Below are 12,499 nucleotides of genomic sequence, written 5' to 3'. Positions count from 1 at the left end.
CTGCCCTGTGAAGCCAGAATAGCTGGCTTGCATAGAATCCTCGATAGGACTTCTTTACAGAGTCGATTGACACTGGTAATCTCTTTACAACAGCTTCACTATATTCAGAAAGAGAGCCATGGTTCAGCTCTCTGCCTAAACTTTTCCTTAATTAAGGCCCAGGGGACCTGGGCAATTTCTCTCAGGAAAGGTCTTAGTCATTCTGCAACATCTGAAGAGGCATCAGTGAAGCAGTTAAAAAATAACCATTTACAATTCTTAAATATGTAACTGAAACCAATCTAATGAGGCTGTCCGTAGCTTTGGATGTCAACATACACAGTTCAATAATGAGACAAAAGGAGAAAGGAATCCACAAAGATTTATAGAAAGGTCAAGTTCTATGTCTTTGGCCTAGAAGGTTGTTAAGCTGCTAAAACATTGTATAGCATGAGGAACTGTAACTAATAAATGCGTGCCTGAATGAATGAATGAATTCAGTTGCACATAGAGACATAAATACCTAAAAATCTCAATAATTACAATTCCGTTCAGAATTCTTAAAAGTAAGAATTCATGCAATCTGTAAGAACAAAAACTGCTTAGTGTAAAAATAATAGTGTAAAAAATAGCGGGGAACATGAGAATAAATTGTTTCTAAGTCCATTCACAACTGATATCTTAATTAGAAATTAGTCTTACCTCACTATTACCTCCAACTAACAGTGTAGTTAAACTTGTCCATATCTGAGTAAAAAAAATGCCTTTTGTAGCATACCCAACAAATACTCATTTTGTGTTCACTTGAAGAGCTTCAACAATGGGGGCTTGCACTACTTTCTAATACTACTTTTGTACATTTCTCAATGTTAAGAAATTTTTTCCTTATACATAGACTTAATTTGCCTCTCTGCTACTTCTCTCCATTTATCCTATTTCTGCCATTGGCATCAGGTAGGACAAGTTCTGATGTTGTGATGTTCTATAAATGATGCCTTACTTGAGCCAGGCTGCAGTTGAGGGAGATGAAATGTTAAATTTAATCCCTGCCTTCCAGGAATTTATAATCTAATAGGAAGACTGGGAAAGATAAAATAGAGAAGGGAAGATTATGGGGAAATATGATATAAACTAGAAGAGACAGGTTATTCTAGGGGTAGATAATGACATTAGCACAGGAATATGACATGTTTGTGGATTTAAGGATCTTTTCATAAGGTTATTTCATAACAGTATTCTCACTTTGGAATTTAAGTTTCCTACAAGACTAGTCTTGTTATTCAGGTTGGTATTAATGTCAGTGTCACTATACACACAGCAGGTGCTCTAGAATATAGCATAGAATCTTAGAAAGAACATCAGACATGAGGTTAGAGGACTTTGGGGTCAGATCCTGGCTCTGGCAGTTAAAAGAAGAGATCATGGAATGTATACTGCTACTGCTACTTCCCAACTCACCAAATCAGACCAGCAGAGACTACATGGGAAGACCTAAGGGACTCTTCTGTACTCTTTCAGGTCTTGAGGCTTCATCTCAAACAGATTACTTCTTAAGAAATATCTACCATTCCTCTTCTTTCCACTTGCAGTTCTGAGAACTGTAATCCAAACACTAACAAAATCTTTTTTAAAAAGTGCCAATTGACTACCCTATTATTCCACTCACCATCTTGGTGACTTCCCAGACCATAACTTCCTTCACTGGCCACTAATTTCTTATGTGGACTCCCTCCCCCATAAGGCTATGAACCCCTTGACGGCAAGGACTGTCTTGATTTTGTATTTGTATGCCCGGTGCCTAGCTCAGTATGTGGCATATAGTATGTGCATGATAAATGTTTTGCATTTATTGATTCTTCTAGAGCTGGAAGAAATTTTAGAAGTGACCTAATCCAAATCCCTCATTTTATGGAAGACAAAATTGAGGGACCAAGAGGCTTATTTATTTGCTCAGCATCATATAATAAGCATCATCAAGTCCAATCCCTTAAGTTTATAGTTGATAAATTGGGACCCAGACTGGGAAATGACTTGTTAAAAGTCATAGAGGTAGTAACTTGTAGATGTTGGAGTCAAAATGAGTTCCTCTGGTCCCAAATCCAGCATTCTTTCCACTACACCAGGAAGTCTCTTAATAAGTCAATGATTCAAGAAACCTCTTTGAATCTAGATGCGGAGCTCTCACAATTATTTGGACTTACAAAAGCACAGTTAGAAGTCAGTAGGAGTGAGATCTTTGATATGGAGTGAGACTATTATTCTTCTGGGCTACATTTAACTCTTTACTCTTATTTCAGGAATTTACTTTCAAAATTAGACTTGCCAGTTTTGGTGGACTGCAAACTCAATCTGACTCAGCATGAGTCAGATGAGGCAGCCAAAAGAGCTGATGGTATCTTAGATAGCATTCATAGAAGAGTACTGTCCAGAACCGGGGAGGGGACAGTCCCACTGTTCTTAACCTCAGTTGGATCACATCTGGCAAGGAAGTTGATGTAACCACTGCATCCTCATAGAATGATCCTATTTTTGCCTGGTAGACAGCAAGTTCTTTTAAAACTACTAGGAAAATCTGTCGACAACTTTCTGAAGTTGAACTGTTCAGAGAGTATGAGTGACTGTGAGACTGAATCCTAGTAGTAAATGTTTTTTTTTCTTCCTATTAAGCTTTTGTATGGTCCCTGACAGTCATGAGCAAATATTTCTCTGTGAAAGAAGAAACCTGGGCATTCAGAGCACAGATTTCACCAAAATGTGAGGTGAATTAGGCAGTGAATTATAGTAGAAAGGGGACGGGATTTGGATTCAGAAAACCATAATTGGGACCTTTGTTCTCTTATTTATCAGCCACGTGGATCTGGACAATATATTTGACTTCTGAGTCACATTCCTTATCTTCATACTATGGGAGGTGATACAAGGAAAAAACAAAAACTGTCCTTGTCTTCATAGATCTAACATAATCAAGGAGACTTTAAAAGGTAAATCTCAGTACATTTAAGTAAATGTACATCAAATATAAGACTATACAAAATAAAAAGTAACTTTAATGGAAAGTGGGGTGGAGTATGGGATGATGGGAGTATGGGATGATGACCTTGGCAATACCTTCTCCAGCCAGTGGTATTTGAACTGGGTGTTGAAGGAAGGTAGGAATTCCAAGAGGTGGAAATGAAGAGGGAGTGAATTCTAAGCATGGAGGACAGCCATTGCAATGAGAAAAGCAAGAATAAAGAAAACTGGAAAGGTAGGAGGAAACCAGGTTCTGAAGAACTTTAAATGTGAAATATAGGATAAATAGGAATTCTAGCAATAGTAGTAACGAACTTTGCTTTTGTAATTCAGTGGTAAAGTTAATAAGAGAATTGAATCCTCGATGACTAACCTCCACCTCCCCACCACACACACACACACACACACACACACACACACACACACACCCCTCTCTGCAAATATATACAACAAAGAGCCCTACAAAGGTTATATCCCTTTAACTTAGAACCCACTGCCTCCATAACGGAAAACTGCAATCTAGGACACAGTCTCTTAATCTTTTCAGAGTCATGGATCCCTTCCATGTTTGGGGGAAAGACATCTTTGCACCACTTCTCAGTGACTTTAAACGCACAAAATACAATGCATATGATTACAAAAGAAACCAATTGCATTGAAATGCAGTTACCAAACTATTTCAAAAAAAGAAATCTCATAGACTCCAAGTTAAGAAACTTTAAAAAGAAGGTGCTAGTTTTTTTTGCCATGTTCACCAGAATTGCGGTAAACATTTAGTGATCATCATGATAATTATTTCTTGTTCCAAAGGGTGAGTGTGAAACAAGTGAAGCAAGAAAATAAGTAGTGAGTAGTTTGTTTTGGTGAATTGATTTCAGGTAACTGATGGTGAAAAAAAGGGCTGGGTATCAATAGTAGCCACTCCCTATGATCACAGTTCTCTATGAAACCTGAGTGATGGTTGGACAGGGTGGCACTTAGTGGAATTCTGCCTATTGATTAAAATCTATACAATATTTTATATGAATTTCTTACCATTTTGTTGGTAACCATAAAATACTAAAAGAGCCCAAAGCATAAAGGATATATTCCTGTTGAAATCAATTTCCAACTTTCACCATTTTGTGTTTGCTATTTTCAAAGTGATTTCTACATATTGGCCCCCTACTAAGCTAGGCATGTGTAGAGAATGGATGACAGTCTAACAAAAGTTCACACTATGTCTATAGAATGCTTATAAGGAAACAACATGGCATAATGGATAGAAAACTGGTCTTGGGGGCAGAACCAAGATGGTGGCTGGAAAGCAGGGACCTGCTTAAGCTCTCGCCCAGATCCCTCCAAACACATATAAAAAATGGCTCTGAACAAATTCTAGAACTGCAGAACCCACAAAACAGCAGAGCTCCAGCTGAGGACAGCCTGGATAGACACTGGGAAGGGTCTATCACACAGAGCTGGGAGCAGAGCAGAAGCCAGCCCAGCATGGGCCATGCCAGGACCAACCAGACCAGGAGCCGGGCAGAACAGGCATAGCTCCCTGAATCAATGAGTTGTGGCAGTTACCAGACTTCTCAACCCACAAATGCCAAAGACAACAGAGAAGGTTAGTGGGAAAAACTGCCAGGGACAGAGTGAAAGGAGTTCATGGTTGGCCACCACCCCAGAGGCTGTAGAGGTGGTGCATCTCAGAGGCAGCTTCCAGAGCTACAGCTGCAGTTGCTTCCAGCCCCAGGCCCACCTGGTGGGAGGAATTAAGCAGCAGATTAGAGCAGGAGTGAAAAGCCTGCTTTGCCCTGCCTGGATCCTGGTTGGTGGTTCTTAGGGGAGAAGGAACGCTGATGTGGCAGAGCTTGCTATGCAGAAGTAGCCCTGAAAACAGCAGCACTTGGACCCTCAAGTTTGGGACAAAGTACTCTGTCCTCTACCAGCAGTCATACCCTGATGAAAAACTCAAAGGTTAAGTAGTTGGCGGGAAACATGGCCAGGCAGCGAAAATGGACTCAGATTCAGACTCAGACTTTGGAATCTTTCTTTGGTGACAAAGAAGACCAAAACATACAGCCAGAAGAAGTCAACAAAGTCAAAGAGCCTACATCAAAAGCCTCCAAGAAAAACATGAACTGGTCTCAGGCCATGGAAGAGCTCAAAAAGGATTTGGAAAAGCAAGTTAGAGAAGTAGAGGAAAAATTGGGAAGAGAAATGAGAGTGATGCAAGGAAACCATGAAAAACAAGTCAATGACTTGCTAAAGGAGAACCAAAAAAATACTGAAGAAAATAACACCTTAAAAAATAGACTAAGTGAAATGGCAAAAGAGTTCCAAAAAGCCAATGAGGAGAAGAATGCCTTGAAAGGCAGAATTAGCCAAATGGAAAAGGAGGTCCAAAAGACCACTGAAGAAAATACTACCTTAAAAATTAGATTGGAGCAAGTGGAAGCTAGTGACTTTATGAGAAATCAAGATATTATAAAAGAGAACCAAAGAATGAAAAAATGGAAGACAATGTGAAATATCTCATTGGAAAAACCACTGACCTGGAAAATAGATGCAGGAGAGATAATTCAAAAATTATTGGACTATCTGAAAGCCATGATCAAAAAAAGAGACTAGACATCATCTTTCAAGAAATTATCAAAGAAAACTGCCCTGATATTCTAGAGCCAGAGGGTAAAATAGAAATTGAAAGAATCCACCTCTTGAAAAAGATCCCAAAAAGAAAACTCCTAGGAATATTGTCGCCAAATTCCAGAGCTCCCAGATCAAGGAAAAAATACTACAAGCAGCCAGAAAGAAAAAGCTTGGGTATTGTGGAAACATAATCAGGATAATACAAGATCTAGCAGCTTCTACATTACGGGATTGAAGGGCTTGGAATATGATATTCCGGAGGTCAATGGAGCTAGGATTAAAACCAAGAATCACCTACCCAGCAAAACTGAGTATCATGCTCCAAGGCAAAATATGGATTTTCAATAAAATAGAAGACTTTCAAGCTCTCAGTGAAAAGACCAGAGCTGAATAGAAAATTTGACTTTCAAACACAAGAATCAAGAGAAGCATGAAAAGGGGATAGCTTGTATGTAGAACCTGAAGTCTTGCAAAGGAATTGAGAACATATTGCAGAATGGAGGAATTGTATCATTGTATCCCCAGATGCTAGTGAAACTAAAAGAGTGACATCAATTGCTGATAGACTGAATATGGAGTTTGCTTTGATTCACAAAGAAAGCAAGATGGCAAACAAGGTAGACAGGATGGTTTTGGTTGGTGACATGAAAGATCATATACCCATCCTTGTTGATGACATGGCTGATACATGTGGTACAATCTACCATGCTACAGATAAGTTACTTTCTTCTGGAGACACTAAAGTTTATGCTACTCTGACTCACACAATCTTCTCTAGACCAGCTATTTCCAGTATTAATAATGCTGTTGTGTGTGCTTTGAGATTCCTTTATTATTCTCCTGCACTTGTTATTGTCTTTTCAATATTATCCTTAACTCCCACCCACCCTACGTCTCCCTACCATTTTTTAATCAGTTGGCCCGTATGGGAAATGTCTGCATTTTGTTTTGGTCCCACAGATAACCTTCTCCTGTACTTTTACATTACATTGGAGCTGCAATTGTAAGAGTGCAAATACATGTCAGAAGTTGTTATTTTTTAAAAATTTTATATATCTGGGTTTCTCAAAGGTTACCCTGTATTAAAGCATTTTATGTATTACTTTTATTTAATAAAATGCCCATAAGCATTTGGATAAAACTCCTACTACATAGAATTAGATCTTTTAATCAGAATAAACATTTTAGGGAATTGTAGGTTAAAAAAAAAGAAAACTGGTCTTAGAGTCAGGAAGATCTGGGTTCAGGGGTGGCCTTGTATACATAATGACTCACATGACCCTGGGCAAATCACATAAGCTCTCAAGTTCCTCAGGCTTTTAAAGATTTTATGTTGTAGAGGAGGTGACAACATGCATTTGCTCCAGAGAGGTAGCCCACTGGGAGTTCATTATAGCAATGAAATCACAGGCCTGGAGATTAGATAGAGAGATAGATGATAGATGTGTGTATGTGTATGTGTGTATGTGTGTGTGTAATTTTCTCTGGTCTTCAACATGTAAGTGAAGCAGTGCCCAATTTACAGATGAGAATGGCTGAGACTAGGAGAAATTCAATGATGTCCCAGACCATACAGTAGAAATGCCATGACTTTGGCTTGAACCTAGGCCTCCAGCTAAAAAGCCCAACATATCTTCTTCCTACCTACTCCCCAGCATTTGTTCTAATACATCAGGCTATCAAACTACATGAAAAAGTATCTCACTATAGATCATTACAATGATTTTGTTGGTGTCCAAGCCCAAGTGCCCTTTCCAATATATTCAGCTCTCTCTCAAACAGCAGCTTCCTAAGCCATGACCAAGTGAACACACTATAAGTAACTCCTGTAAACAATGAGGTAGCCTCAATCAGTGTCAGGGTTTCTCAGGAGACAACGCAAAGGAGATTTTTGCCTAAGCATTGGAAGGCAGGAAGGGTGAGAATGAAAAGCCAGAGGAAGGCTGGAGAGAGTGCAACAAGCAAACCTCTTTGACACTGAAATGTGAGCTTTGACTTGCCAGTGTCTCTATTCCTTACTCCAAGAAATATAGCATTATATGGGATTTTGGACTCATTTATTGACCTCTGCATAACTATCTCCCATGATTCTAGACTGAAATAGACAAGTCCCTGCTGGCATTTCTACTGGCCTATCTTCTTATTTCTGTTCTCTCCCTGAAGATGATAGAGTTTCTTTTGACCAAGATCCTGATGTAACCTAGAATGCAGAATTGAGCAACTATTCATGCACTAATGCTGGACCCTGACTCTGACTTTCTGATGGGTGGCAATCAGGGGCAGGGGAAGATAAACTCTGCCTTTGGGCCAACTTTGTGTCTTTCAGCAGATAGACAAAAAAGATCAGGCTTTGCAAATGAAAGATCCAATGCTAAAATGAAAGAAAAATTGATTCAAATGCACATGGGACATAAGAAGTCATCTAGTCCAACCCCCTACATTAATTCCTCTACAAGTCTTCTCCAGGATCCAGTCCTCATTTTCTACACTTCACTACTGTCCCTCAACTGCCTTCTCACCTTGGAAGATCCCTCTGTCCCTTTTGCTTTCCTACACTAGAAAATCCCTCCAACCCATGGCTCTCTTTTTCCTTTGGTGAAAAACTCCCAGAACTGCCATATTTAGGAAGGGCATAGGCCAATCATCCTTCAGTCCATTCTCAGTTTCACTTCAGATCCAGTGGACATCACCACCATGGCCTCACAAAGATTCTCTCTCTCTCTCTTTCTCTTTCTCTCTCTCTCTCTCTCTCTCTCTCTCTCTCTCTCTCTCTCTCTCTCTCTCTCATCTCTATCTTTGTCTCTCTCTCTCTGGCTCCCCGTTCCCCCCTCCCTCCCTCCCTCCCTCCTTCTCTCCTTCCCTCCCTTTTCAATTCCCTTTTATGTGTCATCTTTCCTAATTAAAACAATAAGCTTCTTGATGTCTTGACCTTTTTTTACCTGTATTTGTATTTCCAATGATTAACACAGGGCCTGGAGCATATTATGTGCTTAATAAATGTATATTTACTTGAATTACTTCAGAAATGTGCTAGAACTTTTAGAGTAGGGACTTTAAAGAGAATCTAGTCTAAACTGCGCATTTGACAGAAGACCAAAGAGAGAATTCACCTGCTCAAGGTCACATGACTGTTAGAGTTGTGATTTGAACCCATGCCTCCTGATTCCAGTTGAAGGAGTTTTTCTTCTAGGCCATATTGATCCTCAGCCTTAGTGAGTGTAGTGGTAGGAACTGATATAAATCTTAAGGAATTCCTAGTTGACTCATTTAGCAAATTAACACTCATTACAGGGATACCATAACCATAAAGGCATAATTAGCAGACAATCTAAGATCTAGTTCTTTATCCCTGAGTTTGATTTTCATAATATAAAGAACACAAGAATAGAGTTTTCCTGTGTAGCTGGGAGATGTGAACTCAGAAAAGACATGTGCTATTCATCATCATAGTTCCAGCCCCCATCTGGAAAATAGTGCTTTATTTTCTTTTTTTTTTCCTAATGCATAATTTTGGTCTGAGATACTGAAAAGGATTTCCTAACCCTGGTTTTGCACTCTCCAGGGCATCATCTCTATTTCAGGGGCTAACAATAAAATTCTTGACAATAATCTAAAATCCAAACATTTTAAATTTAAAATGCCATTTGTGCTTTATTTTGTCACCTTTGAGAGAAGTGGGCTACACATTGTGTTCCTAAAGTCTGGACACATACGCAAAAATGTATATTTTGAAATATTTGGAATGTTAACAGACCTTAGCCCCCTTGACTTCTTTTTCTGGGGTGTGCTAAAGGAGAAGGTGTACTCAATGAAAATCACAGATGCAACACACTTGATTGAATGCATAAAGAGTGAATGTGCTAAAATTAACAGCAATGTGGAGTTATTGCATCAAGTACAGATGAATCTTGCAAAGTGCATCAACCTTTGCATCACAAATGATGAAAATCATATTGAAGATGTTATTTGTTAATATTCCAATTAAATAAAATGTTGTTGAAAATTTCATTCATTTCATTTCTTGAATATATGCATTTTTGCCTATGTGCCCAGACTTTAGGAACACCCTGTATTAAACTATCCATAAAATGTACTGTGCTGGAATAGAGAGAGTTCTGATTTGGGTCTAAGTTTGAATCCTGGCTCTGACCTTGGGCAATTCACATAACCTTTCTAGTTCCTGGTTTCTGGCACAGTGGAAAGGACGATCGCTGGTACTCAGTCAAAGGAACTGAATTCATATCTTGCCTTTGACCATTACGACTTGTGTGACCTTGGGAAAGTCATTTACCTCCAGATCTGTTTCCTCAGCTGTAAAATGAGGGGTTTGCTCAAGATGTTTCCTCAGGTCCTATCTAAGATACTATGATTCTAAGACGATGATCTCTAAGATTCCCTTCCTCTCTAAATCCTAGAAATATGTTGGATTGAGCATTATTGGTTTAGAATTTCCAAAATTCTGTGTTTTTTTAAATCCTAGTTTGACTGTATAATTTCCTCCTCCACCACCCCAGCAACCTTTACTTCTTTAATATACCTCAATGAATCATAGGATGTTATATGTGGCTATATCTATTCCAGTGCCCTCATTCTGAAAATTAGAAATTTGAGGATGAGAGAGGTTTGGTAATTTACTCAGGAATACAAGGAGAGCTGGTGGTCTTAGGTTGTATTATAAACTAGATGTATACTCTTCCAAACCAAGACATCAGGACATGCCACTGGACCACTAACCTTTGACTACTGTCAGAAAGCCTGTTATGATGGAAAACATACTGAATTGTGTTAACCAGGAGTCCTTGGTTCTAGGGTCCTAGCTCTGCCATGAACTTGTTCCATAACCCTGGACAAAGAAGTTCCCTGGGTTTATTTTCTTCACTATTCTTCACCTTCTTTACTAAGGTCACCTTCAACTCTAACATTCTATGCCTTCTCAAAAAAACATGATGTTACCTTAAATTCATATAGTTGTATTAATCTTATTCTTGATTTAGTGGCTCTGCCATTTTACCAGCTGGGTGACCTTAAATTAGGCTAGGTAAGGCAAAAGCATTTATTAAGCACTTACTATGTGCCAGGCACTGTGCTAAGACCTGGTGACACAAAGGCAAAGAGAAACAAGATTCCCTGCCCTCCGTCGAGGTAGGTAGGTGGTGCACTAGGCCTGGAGTCAGGATGATCTGAGCTCAACTTTAGCCTAAGACCCTTACTAGCTGTGTGATCCTGGGCTTAACTTAACTGATCTCTTAACCTCCTAACCTCTTTGCCTCAGTTTCCTCAACTGTAAAATAGAGATAATAATATCACTTCCTTCACAAGGGTTTTTTTTGAGGATCAATTGAGATAAAATTTATAAAAGTACCTAGCACAGTGTCTGGCACATTCCTCTTCTATATATATTCTTTTAACAGAAACATGTGTTGCCTTGGTTGAACCATACAGGTAATCAAATCTTAATCTCTAAATAATAGTAACACTTACGTTCCAGGGTTGTAAGGATCAAATGAGATGATATTTATAAAGCATTAAGCACTATGCCTGACATACGGTGGACACCTTAAAAAGATCTCATTTTCTTCCTTCCCTCAGAGAGCTGACACTCTAATGAGAGAAGGCAAGAGATAAAACGCGTCATCTAATCCAACACACTCATTTTATATATCAGGAAACAGAAGCCCAAGGAGATTGGATGATTTAGTCAAGTTCAGAAAAGTATTGAGAAGAAGAACCACGATTCAGATCAAGGCCTTCCAACGTGTGACATGCCTTTTGAGCCTGCCTTTCCCAAGTCCCTCTCTTCCCTTACCCTGCCTGAGCACTGAACAATAATTAAGCTCTCTATGCCTCCTTTTTTCTCTCCTGGAAAATGAAGGAAAATCACTGGATAATGACTTTTCAGGCTGCTCCCAGTTTCAGGATTCTTCTGTATGATTCTGTATAGTAGAAGTACCTGGGTGCTAGTTCTAGATCCCAAGATATGACCACTCTTCTTTGCATAGGCTCAGTTTCTTCATCTGGAATGTAAGGCAATTGAATTTGATGGCTAGGGTGTCTTCTAATTTCAACAACTTGTGGTTCTACTGCATGCACACACACAGTCAAAGATGCAGATCTCTTCTGATTAGAATGTGGCATACTGATGCTACAGGTGTGCCTCCCTCTGGAGAGATTGATTGAGCACTGGGAAATCCAGAATTATGAAAATATAAACTGATATGATTCTTCATGCTACCAAAGGATGCATGCAGTAATTTCTTTGAATAGTGAACTTCACTAGTTGTATTGAAAATATGATTAAACTGACAAGAAAAAAATTGCCACTTTCAACTTTTTAGGAATATGTTTAATTTCACAAAGCAAGGCACAGCTCTGCGTTGCTATCTATACATGCTGCTTTTGCTGAAAATACCTTGCATTTGTTAAGAGCTTTGCATTTTACAAAGTGCCTTCATATACCTGCCTCATGTGAGTCACATAGAACGCTATAAATTAGGCAGATATTAATAATCCCGTTTTACCAATGAGGAAATTGAGGTCCAGAGGGTTTGTGAGATTTGCCCTGTTTTATAGATGAAGAAAGTAAAGCCCTGAGGAGACAAAATTTATTCGTACATATTTGTTCAAAATCACAGAGTTGCTTAGTGGCAGAGGTGGGATGAGAACACTGTTCTTCTGATTTAGCCAAGGGTGCTTTGTGCCATGAAGCCTCCTTGCAAAGAAGGAGACAGCATGGTAATGGAAAGAACTGACCCTGGATACACAGACCTCGGTTCAAATCTTCACTGACTTTTATAACCTGTATGCAAACTATTTATTCTTCTGACTCCCTGAAAAAAAACTCATCTGTAAAATGGATTACAGCTAGGTGACTCAGTGG

Source organism: Trichosurus vulpecula, chromosome 2, assembly GCF_011100635.1.
Source record: "Trichosurus vulpecula isolate mTriVul1 chromosome 2, mTriVul1.pri, whole genome shotgun sequence".
NCBI lineage: Eukaryota > Metazoa > Chordata > Mammalia > Diprotodontia > Phalangeridae > Trichosurus > Trichosurus vulpecula.
The sequence above is the reverse complement of the archived record's forward strand: the minus strand, read 5'-3'. Positions refer to the sequence as shown.